Source organism: Somniosus microcephalus, chromosome 4 (assembly GCF_052327205.1).
Source record: "Somniosus microcephalus isolate GS21.2 chromosome 4, FLI_Smic_1.0, whole genome shotgun sequence".
Taxonomy (NCBI): domain Eukaryota; kingdom Metazoa; phylum Chordata; class Chondrichthyes; order Squaliformes; family Somniosidae; genus Somniosus; species Somniosus microcephalus.
Window position 1 is genome coordinate 114,409,503 of NC_140990.1, and position 8,127 is coordinate 114,417,629.

The 8,127-nt window shown below is 50.5% G+C and overlaps 1 long non-coding RNA gene across 1 annotated transcript; it reads right to left on the minus strand.

Moving 5' to 3' along the window:
- Positions 1 to 5,210: 5,210 nt before the first annotated feature.
- On the minus strand, positions 5,211 to 6,925 carry LOC147119682 (uncharacterized). Its single transcript, XR_015077833.1, has 2 exons — positions 6,758 to 6,925; positions 5,211 to 5,918 (listed from the first exon to the last, which is right to left on the minus strand). It is a non-coding gene; the product is annotated as an uncharacterized LOC147119682 (long non-coding RNA).
- Between the last annotated feature and the right edge of the window lie 1,202 nt (positions 6,926 to 8,127).

The window sequence follows — 8,127 nt, forward strand, 5'->3', positions numbered from 1 at the left end:
GTAGGAGGCTTAATGATCCTGGCTGAACGGCAATGAAACTCCGGCAGCGGAAACGGGACGTTAGTAGAAGCAGTGCCGGATTGCGGCAGAAACAGCGTTTTGAGCGGGGCAGAAATGATAGGCAGAGGTGCAGCTGCGTCTGAGGCCGGATCGGGCTGTTAGACAGCGGGCTGGTCTGGCGGCCGGCCACGGCAAGGTGGTTGGGCAGCCACGAGAGGCTCACTCCGATCCAGGTGGGTTGTTTTGAGTCGGTCGATAGAGACGGTATCAGACTTTCCACCGACTTCAACTGAAAAACTTTTCCCCCGATGGGATGACACGAAAAGGTCCGGTATACGGTGGCTTGAGTGGGTCTCTGTGACCGTCCTGTCGAATAAAGACATAGTCCGAACTCATGAGCTCTGTCAGGCTGCGAGGCCTCTGCATGTCATGCTGCGAGGTTGGGTTTGGCAGAAAATTCCTAGCCGCCTCCTGATGAAGTAGGAGCTGTTGAGCTGTGGACCACGGTTCGGTGTGCGGAGGGAGAAAAATCACCTGGCACCCAGAGTGTCTGGCCATAAACCAGTTCAGCCGACGAAGACTAAAGATCCTCCTTTGGTGCTGTCCGGAGGCCAAGCATCACCCATGGGAGCCAGTCCACCCAGTTGGGTCTCGAGTTGGCTGGATTGACAATAAGGCAGTGTTGGCTGAGTCGGGCGAAAAGTGTACATAAATGTGCCATGTGAGCTGTCGTATCCTTGCTGGCTATTAGGATGTCGTCCAAATATACAAAAATGAAGGGCAGGTCCCGTAATATAGAGTCCATCAAACGCTGCGTTTTTCAGACTGAATGGCATGCGGAGGAACTCAAAAAGGCCGAACGGAGTGATGACTGCCGTTTTGGGGATGTCTGGAGGGTGCACCGGAACTTGGTGATATCCATGAACGAGATCCACTTTAGAAAATAGTGTTGCCAGCCAGATGTGCCGAAAAATCTTGGATGTGGGGAATAGGGTACTTGTCTGGTGTCGTGGCGTCGTTTAAGAGTCTGTAATCCCCGCAAGGTCGCCATCCGCCGCCTGGTTTGGGTACAATATGCAGTGGGGAGGACCAAGGACTGTCCGAACGCCAGATGATCCCCAGGCGTTCCATGGTCTGGAACTCAGCCTTTGCAGCTGCCAGCTTCTAATCGTCGTGCCCGAGCATAAACGGGTGCTCCGGTCGTGGAAATATGGTGCTCCACCCCGTGCCGTGTGCTTGCAGCCAAAAAAGTGGGCCTGGTGAGCTCCAGGTATTCGCCGAGCAGGCGCGTAAACCCGTCTTGCGACAGAGCCGCACAGGCCACGGCGGTGCTGCGGTGGCAGTGCATTGCATGGAAAGTGGACGCATTAATGAGTCAGCAGTGTTGGACGTCGACCAGCAGACCATTGGCGCAGAAAAAAAAAAATCAGCCCCCAGGATGGCCTGCGAGACTTTAGCTGTAATAAAGTCACAGACAAAACGCTGACCGGCGAAGGTTAAGTTTCCCATCCGTTTCCCGAATGTACGCATGGCAGCGCCATTTATTGCTACGAGGGAAGGCCCCTGGCCGCCGGATAGTAGGTCCAGCTTTGAGGCTGGGAGGATGCTGCACAGGAATCGTTGGCCCATAACGGAATCCGTAACATAAATGAGTTTGCCCGCTGAGCCCGGTGCCATAGCTAACTTGCTATGCTTTTTAGACCTTGTCGTCCGTCCGGGAGGACACGGGCTTGTTGGAGTGTTTATTTTTTTCTTGAGGGAAACTGCAAGGAGGCCGGCAGCAGCGAGCTTTGGCGCCAAAACGGGCGTGGTACACGCACCATCCTGCTGGGGGAGGGCTGGGCTTCGCTCGCGTGGGGGAGACAGGCGCCTCGTGGCTCCACAACATTGCTGAGTAATAGTAAATATCTTCTCTGCCTGTGCAGCGAGTTCAGCACCGTCTGTGATGGCAGTGTTGGCCAAGGCCACCTGAACCAGTTCGGGAAGCCGGCAGAGGAAAAGCTGACGGAATAAAAAACATTGGGGTTCCGCGCCCAACAGCGTGAGCATTTGACTCATCAGCTCTGACGGTTGAGTCCCCGAGGCCGGGCATGGAAATAAGCTTGCGTGCCCGCTCCGACTTAAGATCAAGTACCTGTAGTAAACGGGCTTAAAGCGCTTTGTACTTGCCCTCCTCCAGTTGGCTTCCAAGGATGCTGACGACCCCCGAGGCCGTGGCACTGTCGAGAGCGGCAACCACATAATAACGGGTCACGTCTGCTGTGACGTCCCGGAGAGCACACTGCTTCTGCCTGGAAAAACCATGCTGTTGGATGCTGTTCCCAGAACTGCGGCAGTTGAAGGGCGACGGCGTTCGTGTTCATCCTCAAATAAAGTTATCCACCGAGATCGGGGTCACCAATGTAGGAACAGAGGTTCCTATCTGAATAAAGGTATTCGACTCGATGAATCAAATCAACAGGTTTTAATGAACAACGAAGTTAACAGGGAAACTACAAGAGAAACGGTACCCAGGTCTAGTCAGCTTGCTGGGTACTCGACGACTACTGGAAGATTCTGGAAGCTGACGTCATGACGTTCTTCACAGCACTGGTGGTCACGTGATTGGCGTCATGACATCTTCACGTGGAGTGCAGGAAAACACAATACAGTAGTTTTCAGGCAGTTCAAAGGTGCAGTCTGCGGCTGCACTACACTAGATGAAGGGATTATTACTAATTGTTCTGAGACCCTTGGTGGCTCCGCCACAATCACATCTTTCTTGTAAACTCCAACGATTATAGGCCCAAACTGCTCAAATTTCTCAAGACAACCCCTTCAACTCAGGAATTAACCTAAAGAACCTTCTCTGATCTGCCTCCAATGCAAATATATCCCTCCTTAAATAAAGAGACCCAAATGCCATTAAGGTCAAAACAATTTGCCTTTATATAGCACCCATAACAATCAAACGTCCCAAGGCGCTTCACATGAGTGGCATCAAACAATTTGACTTCAAGCCACAGAAATATTAGGACACGTGACAATAGCTTGGTCAAAGAGGTAGGTTTTACAGAGCCGCTTAATCAATGAGAAATAACCAGAAAGGTGGAGGGGATTAGGGAGGGTGTTCCAGAGCTTAGGGCCTAGGCAACTGAAGGCACGTCCGCCAATTGTGGAAGGATAAAAATTGGGTGTACAAGAGCACACAGATCTCAGTAGCAGAGAGGGGTTTTAATAAACAAGGGTGATAATTTTAAATCGAGGCGTTGCCAGACCAGGAGCCAATGTAGATCAGAGGTCACAGGGGTGATGAGTGAAGGGGACTTGCTGCGAGTTAGGATAGTCAAAAGATTGTGGGTTCAAATCTAGGCTGCTACTCCAGTGCAGGACTGAGGCATTGCTGCACTGTTGGAGGTGCTGTTAAACTGAGGCCAGGCCTGCTCTCAGATGGACGTAAATGATCCCATGCACCATTTTGAAGAACGAGGGAGTAATCCGCGGTGTCCTGGTCAATATTTCTCAGTCAAGATCACTTACGGATTATCTTGTAATTATCACATTGCGGTGCGCAAATTGACTGCCGCATTTTCTACAATACAACAGCTCAAAAGCGCTTTTAGACTGTCCCGAGGTAGCGGAAGGCGCTATATAAAATGAAAGTCAAATAAGGCGCCGAGATTGCGAACGGTCTGGTTCCGCCTCATTCAAAGCCGTCAGGGGGAGTGATGGAGTGGGTTGGCAACCGCAGATTGGGGATTCAGTCTGGCCAGTATTACAGGAAAAATGTTTGAGCATATGCTTGATGTCAGACAAGCAGCGTGACAGCTCAATCAGGAAGGTTCGAGGGGTACCACTGCGTATCGTCAGGGTAAATGCGATACCGGCACATTTGACTGGGAATTGAATCTGGCGGTGCTGGGCCGGCAGGGGTCCACCTGCATAAAGGCCCACGTACACCAGGGGGCGCAGGAGGTTCGCAAGCGTCTCTGGGATCACCTGGGCCAGGCCAACCAATGACAAAGGGGGATTCCCATTGTGCTCATGGGGATTCCATTTAAGTAGGGAACCCTCCACAAGCAGAATAGAAATCCTCAAAAATAATTAAACACTGAAGTAAAAGTAAATCAGGTTCAAAATGTATTACCATGTAAACAAAAACTTTAACCAGGAAAAAGAATTGACCTAATTTTAAATGTAAGCCAATGCAAATAGTTATAAAATTTGTATTTAACAATTATTTAAAGCCTTATGCAGTTGCAAGAAGGCGCAAGGGTTTTGTGGGTATTGGCTGGGCCGTTGTTGGGCGAATCAGAAAGTTACAGCACGGAAAGAGGCCATTTCAGCCCATCGTGTCCGTGCCGGCCAACAAAGCTATCCAGCCTAATCCCACTTCCCAGCTCTTGGTCCGTAGCCCTGCAGGTTACAGCATTCCAAGTGCACATCCAAGTACTTTTTAAAGTGTGTTTAGTGTTCCTGTCTCTACCGCCCTTTCAGGCAGTGAGTTCCAGACCCCCACGACCCTCTGGGCGAAGACATTTCCCCTCAAATCCTTCCCCCAATTACTTTAAATCTGTCTCCCCTGGTTTCTGACCCCTCTTCTGTCCACTTTTAGGCCCCTCAATTTATGCCCAACCCTGTCCCAGCGTAAGTGAATTTCTAGCAGATGGGCACCATTGCATGTGGAAAGCTGGAACTTGTGGGGCGCTTATGACTCCATACACACGCTGCCAGCCCTGTGAAATCCTGCAACATGATGAGAAGGAGCGGGGGGGAAAGAGGAGAAGGAGGTCCAGCACTCGAGGTAATAATGCTTTGTTATTAAAGGTTAAAGGCAGGTGGCAGCAGCGGTTCAGACTGATGATTTAATATGGAACACTGACCGTGCTGGGACTGAGGACCCGAGTCCTGAGTTAGCCCATTAAACTCGGTGAATCGGCTGGGCCTCCATTGCCAGCGGGGCGAGTCCGTGAACAGGAGGAGCGGCCTAATAAGGCCAGGTCCGCAGGAAAGGAGGGAGGGGGGCAGGATAAAAAAAAGTCACATTATTCCAAAACTGGACATTCCCGAAATCTGTTAATGCACCACCGGATATTCGCAATACAACACGATCTAACCCAGAGTTTAACCAGCTCCGGCCCAGTCTCATTTGCTATTCCTGCGACAGCGAATTTCACTTCACCCGGAATAAGCTAGGCTGTTCAAGATCCAAAACACCGGAGACCAGAACCTTACGTGGAAGGTCTTTATTAAGTACAAACAAGTATTAAACATTAAAACCACATCCATACATGTACCGAGTTTGACAATCCCTGGCCACTTACTGCCCGGCTCCCCTAGGACCACAGTCCCGCAGTAACGGCCATCAGCATCTTCGACACCAGATACAGGGAAAGGAGATTTGGATTGGGGAAGATTCCCCTCTGGGGGTCAGGAAGAGCAAATCTTGGAGATTAGAGACTCGTGCATCACTATTCAAACAAAGTTAAACATTTCTGATCCAATAAGGTCAGCGACTGACGAATCGGCCGGGTGAGCGCCAGCGGAGGGCGGATCGGTCTGAAGAATGAATAAAATTTCACTGACCCGCTGAGACCCCGCGTGACCTTGGAGCAGTGAAATAAACCCCGGTCTTAAAACGTTACCTCTCGGGCGCTGGCCCGTTTTCAAAATTTCAGCTTAGCAAACAGTTCCGCTGCCTGGTTGGGTTTTGACGAGACACTAAACCGGACCGGAATCATTCACTGACCGCAAGATGAGGATTATACCGGTGGCAGTAGTAAAACTAAAACATGGAAGAGTTTTCACAAAGGAGGCCCTTGGATAAGACCGGACTGAGCAACGACAAACGGACACACTGATCAGGAAATTCCGGATCTCGACTGCTCACTGATCCCGGTTTTCACAGTCTCCCTTTAGCCTCAACCCGCCTTGTTCATCTGTAAAGTGCAGCGGGAAAGAGAAACGCGGAATTCAGTCTCAAGACAGTGACTTCTGACTAGCTAGACTCACCCCGGCCCCGCTCTAATAGTTTGTGTCCCGGACAGCCCGCGATAGACCGAGTCACTCAGCAGGACACGAGATCTTCCCGTTCATGTCGCAACCCGCTGGGAGAAGGGATACAAATCCAGGGTTTGATGGTTACCCGCGCCCACCCAGTTATTTCAGTCCAGTTTAAACAAGCATCCCTTTACCCACTTCTTTGTACGTTAATAGCACAAAGAGCAGATTGACAATGAGGAAGAGTGCGGGCCCGTTCATCCGACCTCCCTCCAATAACCCGTCAGGGAACGAGACTCCAATCCCCAGGGTCCTGTTGGGAAACAAACGGACGATTCCTGGGTCTCAATGTCCAGAGCCATTAGTTGGCAGAGTCTCACAGCTCAGACGCTGTCAGTTTACCTCGGGTCAGATTCAAATCCAGCCCGGAGTTGGCGAGGCCTCTCCCGGCTCTAAAAATACTTGGGCCTCAAGCCATTTCTCAACAGGCACAGCCCCGCCGTGGGCCTTGGTCAGAGCGGCAGATTCCGATACTAGCTCGGGCACCGCGTTGTTCGGGTCGGGCAGTAAGAGCTGGGCGTGTCCAGAGATGCTCGAACATGACAATTTTGGGGGGCGGAAGTCAACGTTTAAATCGGTTCTCATTTCAAGGTTTCTGAATTGAAGACTATGGGCAGAGAGCGCGGAGAAGGCAGGGCGGGGGGGGAAAGGAGGAGGAGGAGGGGGGAGCGAAGAGAGGGCCTCCGAGAATGGTCGGGAGAAGAGCCGACTGTAGTACCTGGTGTCTCCTGGCGCCTGGCCCGCTTGCCGCCTCTCGCTTGTGTGCGATGTTCAAACACGTCAATGTACTCTGCCATCGAGATATACTGCCCGAGAGCCGCATCGTTGCACTCCCTTTTCTTGGGGCAAGACAAGTTGAACGGCTTTGGCACGGTGCATCCTCTGGTTGTGTATGTCTGGAATGACAATAGCGTTAGTGCAGAATCTCAATCTATTCGCCAATCCCAGGATTGATATCAATGCATACAATGTCTTGCACCTTCTCCAAGGCCAATACATCCTTCCCGAGGCGCGTTGCCCAGAACTGAACCAAGTTCTCCAGAGGTGGTCCAAACAGAGCTCTGTACAACCAAGTACTTCCACTGATGGCCTTTACTCGAGGATGCCCAACATCCCATAGCCTTGTAAAGTTATTTTGTACCTGTCCACTAGTTTAATGATCTGCTCATGTGCCTCAATCTCTACTCCTTCAGTTCCTAGCTGACCATTTATAAAAATACTCGGATCCAAGTTCCTCAGGGTCTAAAGTGGATGACCTCACTTCCCTACATTATACTCCAGCTGGCCACAGTTTTGCTCGATCAGTGGCCTTTTGAAAATTGCTGCTCCCACCTACACTACTAACTGCGCCATCTAACTCGCTCTCGTCAACACACTTGGATATACGGATCTCTATTCCTTCATCCAACTCATTGAAAGTGAAAAGCCGCCGCCCCAGTACGGATTCCGTGGGGAACCGCCAGTCACAACCTGCCAATTGGAGGACATGTCCAGTAGCTCTATTGTCTCCTGCCTGCTAACCAATGTTAAAATGGCTGCCTCCTTTTCCATGTGCTTTCATTTATGCCAACAGTCTATTTCGTGAAACCGTAAACCAACGCCTTCTGAAGTCCATATAAATAACATCCGTAGAATTACATAGAATCCCCAACACAGGAACAGGCCGCTCAGTCCTACTGCTGTAAGCTACACAAGAGCTTCCTTCCAACCCTAGTTCATCAACTCCATGGGTACAACCTTGTATTCCTTTCTCCCTCGTTAATGTAGCTGCTCCTTAAATGCATCTATACTATTTGCCTCAACTACCCTCGTGGTATCCAGTTCCACATTCTATCAAGTAGTTTTTGAAATCTTACTCGGTTTAATTAGGGACGATCTTATGATCTAGTTTTGGGTTCTCTACAAGAAGACACATCTGTCTAGTTGTTTCCTCCAAAGCCCCGCATAACTGGAGACTTCCATCAGGTCACCTCAGCCTCAGCCAGCTAGTCTTTCCTGATCCGTGCAATTTCTTGCACCGATGAGCCTTCTCCAGTGCCTCATTTTTCAATAGAGATCACGTGTACAGTACAGGAAGTCCAATACAAA